Genomic DNA, 14,815 nt, shown 5'->3' with positions numbered 1-14,815 from the left:
AACTACTTTGAAGGCAGTAAGATTCACTAAGATGCCCATTCTGGTTTGACTATTGTCTCCTTTGGAAGTCCTGTAATGTTTACAATGTCTAAGTTTTATTGGTCTTGTTCTCTACTGTTTTGTCCAACTTTATAATATCTAATGAGATAGACAAATCTTTTTAAGGAAACAAGAGACAACGTTGATAACTATTGTTAATAACCGTATACTCTGTTCTACATCATGTGCTAAGTCTATCCTTGGTTTTCACTGACAGCTTTGTTCTGCCATATTTGACTTTATTCTCCCCCCCCCAAAAGTAATAAGAACTAAGGAGTAATAAAATCTAAAATGTGTAAATTTTGATGTAAAAAGAGAGGAAGGGGAAAAAAGAGCTCTAACGGATATAACTGCAAGTGTGTATAGGGATGTTGAATAGCTGACTATATTAATGTTTTTGGATCATTGAACACAGCTGTTTGTAGTCTCTCTGTTTGAATGTCTACTTTGTATTCTTTGATACTGTGATTTGAGCAACTATTTCCAAGATGATAATATGTAATCTATTAACAGGTGATTTCTTACTGTTATGCTTTTTTTTGTAGTTCTGTATTATATGTAACCTTACACTGCTTTGTTTTGTTTTGTGTTTTTCTCTTTTTCCTCTTAAATAAAAAAAAAAGAAAATACCTACAAATGGAAATTACAGAATAGTGAAGAGAGAAATTGAAGAAGATGTTAGAAAATGGAAGTATTTCCCTTGTTCATGGATCAGTAGAACTAATATTGTTTAAATGACCATGTTAGCAAAAGTAAGCTACTGATTCAATGCAGTGCTTATTAAAATACTAACTACATTCTTCCCAGAACTTCCTGAACACTCCTAACATTTATAAGGAATCAGAAAAGACTGACATAGTCAAAGCAATTATGAACCAAAAGAAGGTTGGAGGCACCTCAGTGCTGGATTTTAAATTGCACTAAAAAGTCACAGTAACAAAAGCAACATATTATTGAGACAAAAACAGGCATGTAGGTGAGTAGAACAGAACACAAGACAAAAGATTCAGAAACAAACCCATGCACCTACAGTTATCTGAGTTTTGGCCAAAAAATATGCTGGAGAAAAGACATTAGCTTTGAAAAATAGTGCCACAAAAACTGGGCATCCACATATAGAGCATTGAAACTAAATCCTCTTACTCTAGTAAAATCAAATAAAAATAGATCAAATACTTAAATACAAAGCCAGAAAATTTGAAAGTGCTGGAAGATACTATAGGGGAAACACTTGAAACCACAGGCACAGGTAAAGACTTCCTGAATAGGACCCGATAGCACAGGCAAATAATAAGAAACATCCACAAATGGGATTATATTAAACACAGTGCAGCAAACTAAATAATTAACAGAGTGAATAAATAACTTGCAGAATGAGAAAAAATCTTTACTTGCTGCTTGAATGGTTAAGGTTGATTGTGTCAACTTCATTGGTATGTGAGCCATCCAGGGAATTGGGGTTACACTGGGTGTGTCATGGAGGCAGGACACTGGGAACTCTCTAGCCCCTTGTTCTCCGGCCTGCTCCTCTGCTCTGTGTTCCAGTCATTATCAACTAGGCAACTGTGCTCTTCCATGGCTTTCTGCTATGTTTCTGCATCATAGCCTATTGACCATGAACTGAATCTCTTGAAATCTTGAGCCAAATTAAACCTCTCCTCCTTCACATTGTGGGCGTTGGGTATTATGTCCCAGCAATAGGAAAGCTGGCCAATATACTGCTTTTGTGATGCAGAATTAACATCTGGAATATATAAAGAACTCAAAATATTGACCTCCAGAAACAACCAAATCAAAATGAGCAAATTATCTCAGTAGAAATTTCTCAAGTGAAGAAGTACAAAAGACCATTAAGTATATGAAAATACGTTCAGCATCATTAGCATCATTAGTGAAATGTACATCCAAACTGCACTGAGATTGTATCTCACTCCAGCAGGTGTGGCTATTACAGAGAAGACAAACAACAGTGAATGCTGGTGGGAACGTGACCATAAAGGAACCCTTCTACAGTGTTTGTGGGAAAGTAAACTTGTACAACTGCTATAAAAACCAATATGGAGAATGTATGACAAACTAAACATAGGAATATTGTTTGATCCAATTGTACCAATTTTGGGTATATTCCCAAAAGAATTAAAGACAATGCATTATAGTGATGCATGCATACTCATGTTTATAGTGGTACAATTCATAATAGTGGAAACAGCCAGTGATGGAGGACCTGTTAGAGATGAGTACCCAAACTACAACCCAGAACTCACTTATTTATTGCCAAGTGCCAACACTGCAATTAAATCTAAATATAGTACTGAGATTTTAGTTTAGCAAAAACAACTTGTATGTTAACATCATTTTGTCTTAAAAGAAAACCAACACATGTCCCATAGGTTCACCACCACTGGCCTAGATGCTCATCAACAGATGAATGGCTAAAGAAAATCTACATACATACAAAATGGAATATTATTAAGCTATAGAGATGAATTACATTATGTCATTTGCAGGAAACTGCATAGAACTGGAGATCATGTTAAGTGAAATAAACCAGGCTCAGACAGTTAAATAACATTTTTTTTTTTTGTCTTTTTCCTTTTTATCGGTACCAGGGATCGAACCCACGACTGCCTGCTTGCAAGGCAGGCGCTTATGCCGCTGAGCTAAATCCCCAGCCCCAATAACATGTTTTCTCTCATATGAAAATCATATAAACAAATATGACTAAAATAGAGATGAAGGAAGCCAGAAGACAGACTTTTTGGAAATAGGAAGGAGAATGGGGGAGGGGGAAAAGGGAAATGGAGATAATGGGATTCAAAATGAGCCAGTATGTTACATGGAATGCAGTGCTCCCAAATCAGCATCGTTATTCTGTATTACCAAACATTCACTAGTAAACAATTCACAGAAATATGTAAAATGCTGACTTACAAATAAAAGATTACAAAAAGGAATATATAATTGTAGGATTTACCTTTACTGACTTAAAACTCATCATGAAAGTTGAATAATTAAGGAAGTGCAGCATTTATGTAAAGATCCACAAATAGATAAACGGAGAAGAATGGAAAGTCCAGAAATAGACTTACAGAAGTGTAGTCGACCGATTTTTAACAAGAGCGCCAATATGTAATCCATTAACTAGTGATTTCCTACTGCGCATTTTTTTATTCTGTAAATCTGTATAACTTGTACCCCTTCACTGTTTTTTTTTCTTTCTTTTCTTTTCTCCTTAAATAAAAATTAAAAAAAAAAAAAAAAAAAAAAAAAAAAAAAAAAAAACAAGAGCGCCCAGGTAATTCAATGGATTGCAGCACAAAAAGTTACAATTACAACTAAATATTCACATGGGAAAAATGAACCTCAATATTTTATTAGATGTCATATACAAATATCAACTTGACATGGATTGTAGATCTAAACATAAAGCCAAAACTATAAAATTTCATAAGAAAACTAGAAAAAAATTTACAAATTTGGAATAGGTGAATTTGTTTGATAATACACAGAAAGTATAAATCATATGAAAATGATAATGAATTTTGTCAAATTTTTGTTCATTAAGAATATGAAATGTTATGTTGGTAATCTCTCTGATAAAGAACTTAAATCTCGAATACATAACGTATTTACAAAGTGATGACTAAAAAACCAAATTTTAAAATGGGCAAATGATAAAACTGGATATTTAATCCAAAAGAAGATATATGAATGCCCAGTGTGCACTTAAAAACATACTTCCTAACACTTGTGTTAACAGCGAGATTCCATTTCACACTCGGTAGAATGGCAAAGATTTAAAAAGCTGGAGAATAACAAATGTTGGCAACAATATATAGCAAACTCATGTCTTAATCTTTAAATTATGAAAATAAAAACTGCTCCGATCACTTTGGAAAACCCTTTGGTAATTTCTTATACAGTTCAACACATGCAGCCCAGGTATTCCATCATTGACCATTTCTCATGAGAAAAGAAAACTCATATTCTTAGAGAGACTTGTGTAAAAATATTCATTGAAGCTTCCCTTGTAATAGTGAAAACCTTGAAACAATCCAAATGCTCACCAATGTGCGAATGGGTAAATATGCTGCCATGTATCCATAGTGTGGAATACTACACGTCATTGCAGAGAACAAACTACTAATATACGTAACATAAATGGGCTCAAAAATTGTGATGAGTAAAAGAAATCAGGGGCAAAAGTGTATATCCTGTATTATCCCATTTTATGAGAGTATGCAACAGGAAAGACTCGTGTTTGCCAGGGCCCAGGGTGGGAGGAGGTGGACCGAAGAGTGCAGGAGGGAGCTTTTTGAGGTAATGGAAATGTTCTATATCAACAGTGTGAATCAAACAATGAAAGGAAACTATGCTCCGAAGAATACATCTATACTGCATGATTTCATTTATATTATATTAAGTTCAAAACTAGGGGAAGCTAACGCATAATGTCTATGGATCCATACCGAAGTGGTAAAACTATGAAGATAAGGGAGGAAGTTAATCCTGGAAACGTCAGGCTAGTGATTTCCTGGAGTGGCCAACAGGGACTGGGAAGGGATACGTGGTGGTGTCTGGTGTGCTAGCAATGTTAATTTTTTTATTTGAATGGTGGATACATGAGTGTTTACTCTGCAACAGTGTTAACCTGGAAAAGTTTGGCTATTTGCCTCTGCATATTTCACAGCCAAAAACACATTTAAAAAAAATAAAAGCAAAACCAGTAATTGAAAGGCAAGATGGGACTGGCTTGGCAAAATGAGGGCAGGAACACAAAGTGAGCAAGGCTGGATGGATTGGGTCTGTGACACCCTTCCAGGACAGCTCTTGAGCTGGGAGGCAAGCAGATACTGCTGCCTCAGTCCGTACCTGGCACGTGGATGAACATACATTACGTCCAAAGGAAGCCTGTGGATACACTGGTGTTCTGTGGCTGCACCTTTAAGCCATGCCCAAATCAGTGTATATTCGCCAGGAACCACCTACCTAAAAGCACAGGACTGGAAGAAGACAGACCTGGGTTTAAGCAACAGCAATATCTAGGAAAGGCAACGTCAGTTCTAGCATTAGTTTTCCTATTATAAGCCCTAGCTGTGATGTGCAGAAAGAGAATGGAGACAGATGTAGATGTAGGTATTGTTACAGCCTTCAGCATCCAAAGCCAGCCTCTAAGAAAGGCCAGGACAGGGAAGGTCTTAAAATGAGAATATGAAAGTCCTTAGTTTAAGGCGGTCTCTTGGTTGCCCCGCATCTGCGCAGCCTTGAGTTTAATTGCCTCTGGGTAGACTAGCATGTGATATAAAGGGCTGCATGTCTGCTGTTCCAAGCTGGATATCCAAAAAGTTACCAAGCATGCAGTAGCAGGAATGAAAAGATGGAGATATCTGAAGACCAAATGCTTTGACATCTCTGCTCACTTCACTGCACACGGTCTATAGGTACAATTACCCACACGTCAGGCTTGGTGATGGTGCGTACAAGGCTGACATTTGCCAGGACAAGCACAGCACCAGCATCAAGTGTGGATTCTTGGGGTGGGGGTCACTAGCACTATCTTTATCACATATCGTTCTACTTCTGGGCCAAAGCACACTCTGAGAGCTGAGGTTGACATGTTCTCTTCATACAGAGAGGAAATTAAAGCTTGAAACTTGAGACAAACTTCCTTTTCGTGTTGGGGGAAGATTGGTGTAATGGGTCTAGAATGTTCCCCAAAGGCCTCATGTGTTCAGTGGTGGGTCATGGGAGTGCTGTATCCAGCTGTGGGGGTGGGGCCTGGTTTGAAAAGGTGTGTCCCTGGGAGCACACCTTAGAGGGTGTATGTCCCTGCTGGTTCCTTTCTTTGTGTGCTTCCTGGCTGCCATGATGTGAGCTACTTTCTTCCAGCATGCTATTTCTGTCTTGGAGCCAGGTCACTATGGAATGAATGTTCCCAAATCATAAGCCAAATTAAATCTTCCCTCCTTTAAATTGTAGCTGTCAGATATGTTGTACTGGTGACAAGAAAAGCTGATCCAGTTAATTTGACTCATCTGAGAGGAAGGTTCTGGATATACTACTGTTCCTTGATTTGCAGGAACCATGTGCAAATTTAAATGGGTGCTGGTTGGCAATCTAGGAATGGCAACAATGGACCAGATACTACAATTTTATATGTTTCAAAAGCATCCTGAATAGCCAGCTGTACCAGGGAAGGACACTGGCCTCTTTTTAATAACAAGTCATGGTCCTGATCATACATCAAATGATACCAGCATCTGTTTTCCCCCTGTCTCTGTTCTTCACACATACATTTTTATCAAGTAGATGTGGGAAACATTGAAAATAGATGTAGCTTTGCAGAGAAATGATGTGATTTCCCCAATAGACATATGCTTGAAAACACTGTTCTATGTTTTTACAGTTTCTTTAAATGATGTACATGAGCAAGGTATTTTTATAAAGGAAATCACCCAAATCTCACGACCCCAACAATGATCCTTTTATTTGGATATTTACTGTACTGAAGGAGATTTTGTAAGTTGTAGGATCACAGTATAAACATAATGGTGCCTCTTCCTCTACAAATCCTGTTCCATGTATTCCTAAAGCTGTTGCAGGTTTCTGAATGAGCATGTAATATGCCATGAAAGAGATATGGCATAATTTGATTAATTATCCTTATTGTCACACAATTAATGTTTCCCAGTATTACATGACTATAGCCAATCTCACAATGAACATCTTCATGCAAGTATCTTCTTAATTCTGCTTTTAAACTACTTCTTGAGAAACAAAAAGTCTTTGAAGGAAGAATTGAGGGTTAGTGCGGAAAAGCCCTGGGAATGTAGCTTCAGTTGATCGGGTCGTCTTCTGCAGGTGTCAGTTCCTTTCTGTGCTCTCCTGGGCTCAGCACTAGCTAACCTTCTCTTCATCTTCCCCTCAAACCTGTCTCACTCATTCTTGGTGTCTTAGTTACTGCCTGTTGTGTGGGAATCAACTTCTATTTGCTCTCTGGGTGCTTTGCACCATGGTTTCAAAACAATGCAAACTTGTTTTAGGAAACAGACCCAGCCAATGAGGAATATCCTCTGAGCTCCAACAGCTGAGAGTCCACAGTAATTATCTTTGGGGGCTGCCAGCCCTGAGAAGTAAGAAGCAGATGTTTTTGTTTCTCCGAGACTGTGTTGCAAAGAACTTTTCCCTACGCCCTTGTCAAGTGGACCACAATGCTCTGACACAGGCAGCTTTACTCTGAATCCCAGCTTCCATCAGTACCCACTCCGCAAAGGCTCCGCCATGAACTGGACGTGACCTTTGCTCTCCCAGACCCCATAACCACTGTAGAGACGAGTAAACAGCTACCAGGGATGAAGTGTGGCATCATGAGCAGGTGGATTACAAGCCAGCTTTGCCATCTCCTTGTTGTGTGGCCTTGAACAAGTTAATTCTCTCTCTCTGCCTCTGTGTCTTTCTCAGTCTGTCCCCACCCCTCCCCTCTCTGTTCCTCTTTCTCCCTCTCCTTTTGGTGTCACTGTCTACAAAATAGCCTCTTGGGCTATGATGAGGAATTAATGAGCCACTTTACAGAGAACATCGAGCAAGATCTGTTCTGTGGCAAAGTAAGTGTTCAATAAATATCAGCTGCTAGTTGTGATGTCATATTTTTGTGTAATTTTTGAAAACCTGAAACAAGGTAGAAAGTGAAATCTTTCCTAAGAGGTACTCATGTAGTATATAAAGCCCATCTTCCTGGGAGGATTAGGAAATCCCTACACACTATCCCATAAAAGGTGCTGGAAGACAAAACAAAGAAAGGGGTGAAGATTAGATCTCCCTCACCAGCTCCAGGACAGGAAGAACTGTTCATGAACCTCAGTGAGCAGCCCTTAAGTGTCTGGAGATTAAAGGCCTTAGTGACCCGGAGCTGCTTGCAAAATCATTCACAGAAGCTTCCACTGTTTCTGCCTACATTATTCCTACCAGGAGGGGAAAGAAACCGTGGCTCAGCTGACTAGTCTTTCCCAAGTGCTAAATTGGCTTCCTTGATTAGAAAAACAGCCTTGGGCCCAGCAGCTTGCCAGCAATCAATGCTAATGCAAGACCCAGCTGAGGAATACAGCAGCCCAGGCTCCATGCCCATTGCCACGAAGCCTTCTGCCTTGTCCAGGACGTGGTCTAGAGCTAGAAAAGAGCTGAGTTTATAGCAGAGACACAGTCAACATTTATAAGAGCTAGCGGCATCTTGTGTGCAACAAAAGGCACATGAGTGGGGCAGTTCTTGTTTGTCACACCAGAGCCCCGGGTAAACCGACCTAGACGAAGTGTCAATTGAGAAAGGCCCTGAACTGACATGCCCGGAGGCACAAGTGCATAGGCCACAGAAGTACCCATTACTTCCGTGGTTAGCATGCTTTCTGCATCAAGCCTTGAACTTCTATCTGGGAACAATCACTGTCTCCCTCTAAAGCAGCTGCCCATTCATGCACTTTACCCATTTCTTTAACACCACTGAATGGGCATCTTCAGTGGCAAATGCAAGGTGAAACAGACGTCACCCTCTTCCTTCAAATCGTAACTGAAGCAGAATCACCACCTATCCCAGCAAAGGGACCCTAAGTAGTCATCTGCTGCATTTCCCAGAGAGCAGTCCACTGACACTGGTTCTGCAAGACTGTTCCTCTTCCACAGGGACTAAGAAACACACTGTCCTCACAACGTATTTCATGCCAGACATATGCGGAAAAACAATTCATGAGACCACAGTCTAAAACTGTATTCATTGTCTTTGTATTTGCATTTCACTATGACTGTTGAAGTTTGTCACCTACTGGCACTGTTCTGTAAAGCAGTGCTTAGGAACCCCTATTCTGACTTTTTGTTTATTTCAAAGAGAAAACAATAAAAACAATGCTACAGAATTTCATGTCAAGATAGTAGAAAATTGACAATGGTTAATATATTGTGTATGGTTGTCTGCAAAGTAGTTCCTTAGATCAGAAGATATTGATTGATCAAACAATATAAGCACAAACCATTCTTTTCAATAAACTAAATTAGTAGTATAATTATCTTAGCTGTCATGTGTGTGAATATATATAGTATCTAGAGTAGATTTCATGGTATCTAAAGTAGATTTTGGATCTTATTTACTCTTTCAGTTTTTTCCACTAGGCAGACAATACAATGTGTACATATGTGAGTCTGATTCATTTTACTTATGAGTATGGTCTCAAGTTCCATCCATTTACCTGTAAAAGCCTTGAGTTTATCCTTCTTTATAGCTCAGTAATACTCTACTGTATAAAAATACCACATCTTTTTTATCCATTCCTCAGTTGATGGGCATTTGGGCTGTTTCCAAGATGTAACTGGTACACATTGTGCTGCTATAAACATGGATGCACATTTTTCACTGTGGTATGTTGTTTTTAATTTTTCTGGGAAAAATGCCCAGAAGTGGGATAGCTGGGTCAAATGGGACTTCTAATTCTCCACACTGATTTCCACAGTGGTTGCACCAGTCAAAACTAAGTCAAAGTTCTTTCGATATTATCTTTTCTACTTTACAAGTATTAAATTTGTTATGTTTTATGAAAGGTTATAAATATATTCATTTATATTTTCTTTACATTCTTGTGTTTTTTAAATGTTCTTTACCACCCAAACCAAAAGATCAATTATAAATGATAGATCTAACCATAACATAGGAGAAATTTAAGGTACCTCAAATTGTCACTAATTTGACTTTGTTGATAACTTTCTAGTATAAGTATTTCTCCATTTATTCCCTTTCCTGTGTTCTAAACTTATTTGAAACTGAATCAATAATTTTACAAATCTAGTAGGAGCAACTTACTAACTTATGCACTATGTGTTAGAAATTTAACTTAACAAATATGTTAATTCCAAGCAATATTTTAAAGAAAATTTAAAAATTATTAAGCATTATAAAACCAAATTTTTGGTTTTGATACTGTTTCAGGATACGGTTCTCAAATGTACTTAATCCTGTATTTCAAAACTAGAATTTACAACCCAAATAAAGTTCAATTTAATACAAAGGGAGAGAAAAGTCCAGCAGTATAGACAACATCTTTGGGGAAATGCAGAACTATTCCAATCCCCTTGTTTCTCAGATAAGGAGACTGAGATTCACAGAAGGAAGGAGCTTGCCTGAGTTCAGCCAACGAGGCAGTGGCAGAGTCACAGTAATTCAGCTGTCACAGGTTTTTGGTAAAGTCCTGTATCCGATGTGTAGAAGAGGCCCTGAGAGGAAGCCTGTGAGTCAGGCTTCCCCTGAAGTCCCTTGAGTCCCAGAAAGCTCTGTGAGGAAGGAGTCCATACATGCAGAAGAGTAAGTTTGTCATTCCACTTTCTCATTCTGGCTGCTGAGGGCTGGTGCTCAGATGAAACTCTCTCGGCATACATTTCCCAGGAGAACGTTATTTTTCCCTTTTTGATTGTTTGTTTGTTTAGCATCTCAGGAGTCTTCACTCTTCCATTTATTTCTACATGCCCAAATCCTCTCCAGCCTTGAAGGCTGAGTGACAATAATCCCTCTTTCAGAGGCCCTGAGTTCAAAGTGACTGTTTCCTGAGAATGTATCACTATAGCTGCAGTATTCAAACTTATTGCCTGGATATACATTTTATGTCCTACTAGTAAAAATTTAATGTACTAAAGGTGGGCAGAAGACTACACTGGATTGACCAGGAGACAGGGTGTACAGACCAAGGAGATGAAATTGGCTGAGTTAGATAGCAACCTCAGCTCTATTACTTCCTAGTTTTACTGCCAAATATAAGTCCTTTAACCTCAGAGATTTGGTTTCCTCATCTGTACGTGGCAGTACATAATAGGACACTCACATCATTGTTGATATGATTAAGGAAAAAGTTAATGAAGCATCCATTAAAGTAGGTAGTGGAAAAAATAAATGTATTTTAACTTAAAAGTTACTTTTTTCCTTTGCCCTCAATATTTCTCACAGGGCCTAACAGAATTTTCAGTCACTGATCTAGCAAATAATTAAAATGTCACTGGGGAAAAAAGAAAGTGTATACACTGACATATAATCTAAGTACTCAACAATAAGACTAAGGAAAGATATTTATTAATATAAATGGAAAGATATACTATGCTTACCGAGAAGAAGATTCTGTATTGTAAACACGTTAATAGTGTACACATTAACTCATTAATGTAATGGAATATCCAAAGAGTTTTGTATATGTGTGTGTACAAATGAAAGGTTGCTTCTAAAATGTGCATGAAAAATGTCAGGACTTTGTTCTACCAGAAATCAGGTATATTATAAAGCTATAGTAATTAAAACAGTATAGTATTGTTGGATATAACAAATACAACAATGAAACATAATGCAAAGTCCAGAAAAACATGTACACTTACACTGGCATTTGATAGTTGGCAGAGATAGCACTGGAGGTTAAACTTTACAATAAACTGGAAAAATTCACTATCAACAATGGGAAAATGAAACTAGACCCCCATTTTCACAACATGCATAAAAATAATAAAAATCAAGTCCACAAGAAACACTTTAGACAAGTTCAAATTGATGCTTATTGTACAATACATATAACCAATATTCTTCAAAGCTGTGAATAACATCAAAAATAAAATAAAAAATGTCATCATGAGTCCAGAGGAATGTAAGGAGAGAAGAAAATAAAACATAATGAATCCAGGTTGAGGTATTGAGACAGAAAAAGAAAAGGCAAAAGCTAATAAATATCAATAAAGAATGGATTTAGTTAATAATAATATGTCAATATTGGTTTATTGATTACCAAATATCCGATGCTAGTTTAAGATATTAATTACAGGTAAAGTGGGTTCAGTGTATTTAAAAAGGTCTCTACTATCTTCATAATTTTATCTATAAATATAAATTTATTGTCTTTTATTTTAAAGAGAATAAAACAAAACATATCAGAGTAAAACAATGCAAATAACACAGGACTTCAAAACAAGCAACAGGAAATCAACAGTGGCTACCATAACGTTTCTTGTTTCCTTTGAAACAGTTGTCCATACACCTTCACACAGAATAAGTTATTACAAAACAAAACAGTATGAAAGCAATCAAAGCAAAAGAATGAGAGCCTTAGCAGTCCTCAAAACCAGACCCTAGGACATCAATAATGGCTGCCATAATGTCTCTTATTTTCTTCAAAATATCTGTCTATACCTTCACACATATTGAAATCAAATAATTGAAAACAGACTAAAGCCAATCAAAACCAAGAATAAAAGCATTATTAGACTTCAAAACAGATGATAGGAAATCAGCAATGGCTACCATTATGTTTTGTTTTATTCCACATAGCTGTTCATACTATCACACATACTAAAATCAATTCTTGTAAACTCTTTAGATGAACTTCTAGGCATATATAAGGCTATCTGTGTACATCTATTCTTTCTGTGTTAGAGGGAAAAACAAACCAAAACACACAAAGTATAAGAAAAATAGAAGCAGGAGTCAAATAAATAACAATAACAAAGAGCTCAAAACAATAACAATGTAGACTTCTTTTCTCTTCCTTTTCTTCTCCTTTTCCTTATCTGAGTTATTTTTTCCTCTTTGAATGGTTTCTTACCCTTTACACCATATTTACTGAAGATCTTATATCATATTTACTCTTTTAGATTCTTACACTAAGGAGACAAAACGGTATTTGTACATGTGAGGTTGATTAATTTCACCTATGAGTATGGTCTCAAGTCTCATTCATTTACCTACAAAAGCTTCAATATAGTCCTTCTCTATAGCTGAGTAGTACTCCATTGAATAAAAATACCACATCTTTTTTTAACCATTCCTCAGTTGATAGACATTTGAGTTGTTTCTGAGATTTTTCTATTACAAATTGTGCTGCTATAAACACGGGTGCACATTTATTACCATGGTATTACATTTTCAGTTCTGGGAATATGCCTAGAAGTGGAATAGCTGAGTCAAATGGGACTTCCAATCCCAGCTTTTTGAGGTATCTCCAGACTGACCTCTACAAAGGTTGCACCAGTCTGCACTCCCACAAACAGTGCAGAAGAGTTCCTTTTTCCCCACAACCTCTCCAGCATTTGTTGTTGTTGGTTTTCTTGATTCTGACTATTCTTTCTGGAGTAAGATGGAATCTCAGTGTGATTTTAATTTGCATTTCTTGAATGACCAATGATGCTGAACATTTTAAAATGTATTTATTTGCCATTTGTATTTCTTTATCTTAGAGGTATGTATTCATCTCAGATGCCCATTTTTTTGATTGGGTCTTTGAATTTTGGGGGCCAGATTTTAAAAAATTCTTTATATGTTCTAGATAGAAGTCCTTTGTCTGAGGGACAGTTGACTTAAGATTCTTTCCCAATTCATGAGGTTTTTTTTCACTATGTTGGAGATTTCTCTTGACATGCAAAAATTTTTTTTAAAAGATGAGATCCCAGTTGTTCATTCTGGGAAGTATTACCATGCAGTTTGATTTTTGTTCATGAATTCTCTGCTGATGTTTATTGGTACATTTTAGGTATCCACAATGATCATACTCATCATAGGGAATTTGTACCTGATATAAATTGATATTTCCCATTCTATTACAATTTCTTCAATGCCTCTTCCCTTCCTTATTTACATATGCTTTGTTTCCATTTTCCTTCTTTTCTCATTTTTTGACTTTCTTTAAAAAGAAGTAAAAGTCAATTTCAGAAGGCTTAAAATTAAACGTATGGGCAAATTGTAAGAAGCATTACGTAGAATACTGTATTAATAACTTAAGGGTGAGAAGCAGTTAAGATAATAAAAATGATTAATGACAAATAAAATGGTTGATTTAACTACATTCAAATTAAGGATTCCAGGTAATCAAAAGTAGTGAGTAAGAGAAAAAAGATACACACCTACTTCAAGTAATGGCCAAACAAGCTCCTGTTGAGCTAGTTCTACTGCAGATTATAATGATCAAGTCTGGAGATAAAGTGAACAAACAAAAGTATACTATTTGAAGGTGATGGAGATATCAAAAGCAGACAGATAGCAGAGGGGAGTCAACACTTGGAAGAAGAAAGGCACTGGGTCAGTTTCCTATTACTTCTGTGGTGTTCAGCTTGAGGACAGTACCCAGTCTGCACCCTGGAGGGCAGCTACAACTGCTGGAAAACCTAAAATCTTTCTGTTTTGAGGTAGAGTACAGACTGCATAGCAAGCACTACTACTGAAAAGTCAAGAGGTAACCCCTAGACTGGGAAAACCACAAAGAAAAAGCCTAAATTCCTATGTATAAACTACACTCAGGACTCTGCTGATTCCAAACCAAGCTGGACTTCAAGAAGACCAGCTAAGATGAATTATTAAGACCTGAATTATTATTGGAGCTGCTACCTACTGCAGGGGAAAAATAGCTTGCAGCTTAAGTCCAATTAATCTAAATGGCTGCTAATGCCAATAAAATAAAACATCAACAAATCATAACAGAAAACCAACACTCTTCAGAGGGAATAACAGAGAGGGTCGCCACACACTGAGAGAGCCAGAAAAAAGTGAGAAAACTCAGAGAAAAGGGAGTCATCTAAGAAAAACCCTGATATGACCTAATGTTGGAATTAGCAGGCAAGAATTTTAAAAGCAGCTATTATACCTATAATGAAGGACATAAAGGGGAAACATGTTCATAATGGATGAAAACATCAGAAATGAAATAAAAGTTATAATAAAAAAACCAAATGGAAATTCTACAGCCAAAGCATGCAATATCTGAAATAAAAATTCACTGAA

The sequence above is a fragment of the Cavia porcellus genome, unplaced genomic scaffold (assembly GCF_034190915.1).
Source record: "Cavia porcellus strain 051 isolate PalLab524CR breed Dunkin Hartley unplaced genomic scaffold, mCavPor4.1 scaffold_3, whole genome shotgun sequence".
NCBI lineage: Eukaryota > Metazoa > Chordata > Mammalia > Rodentia > Caviidae > Cavia > Cavia porcellus.
Note: the sequence above shows the minus strand (reverse complement) of the source record.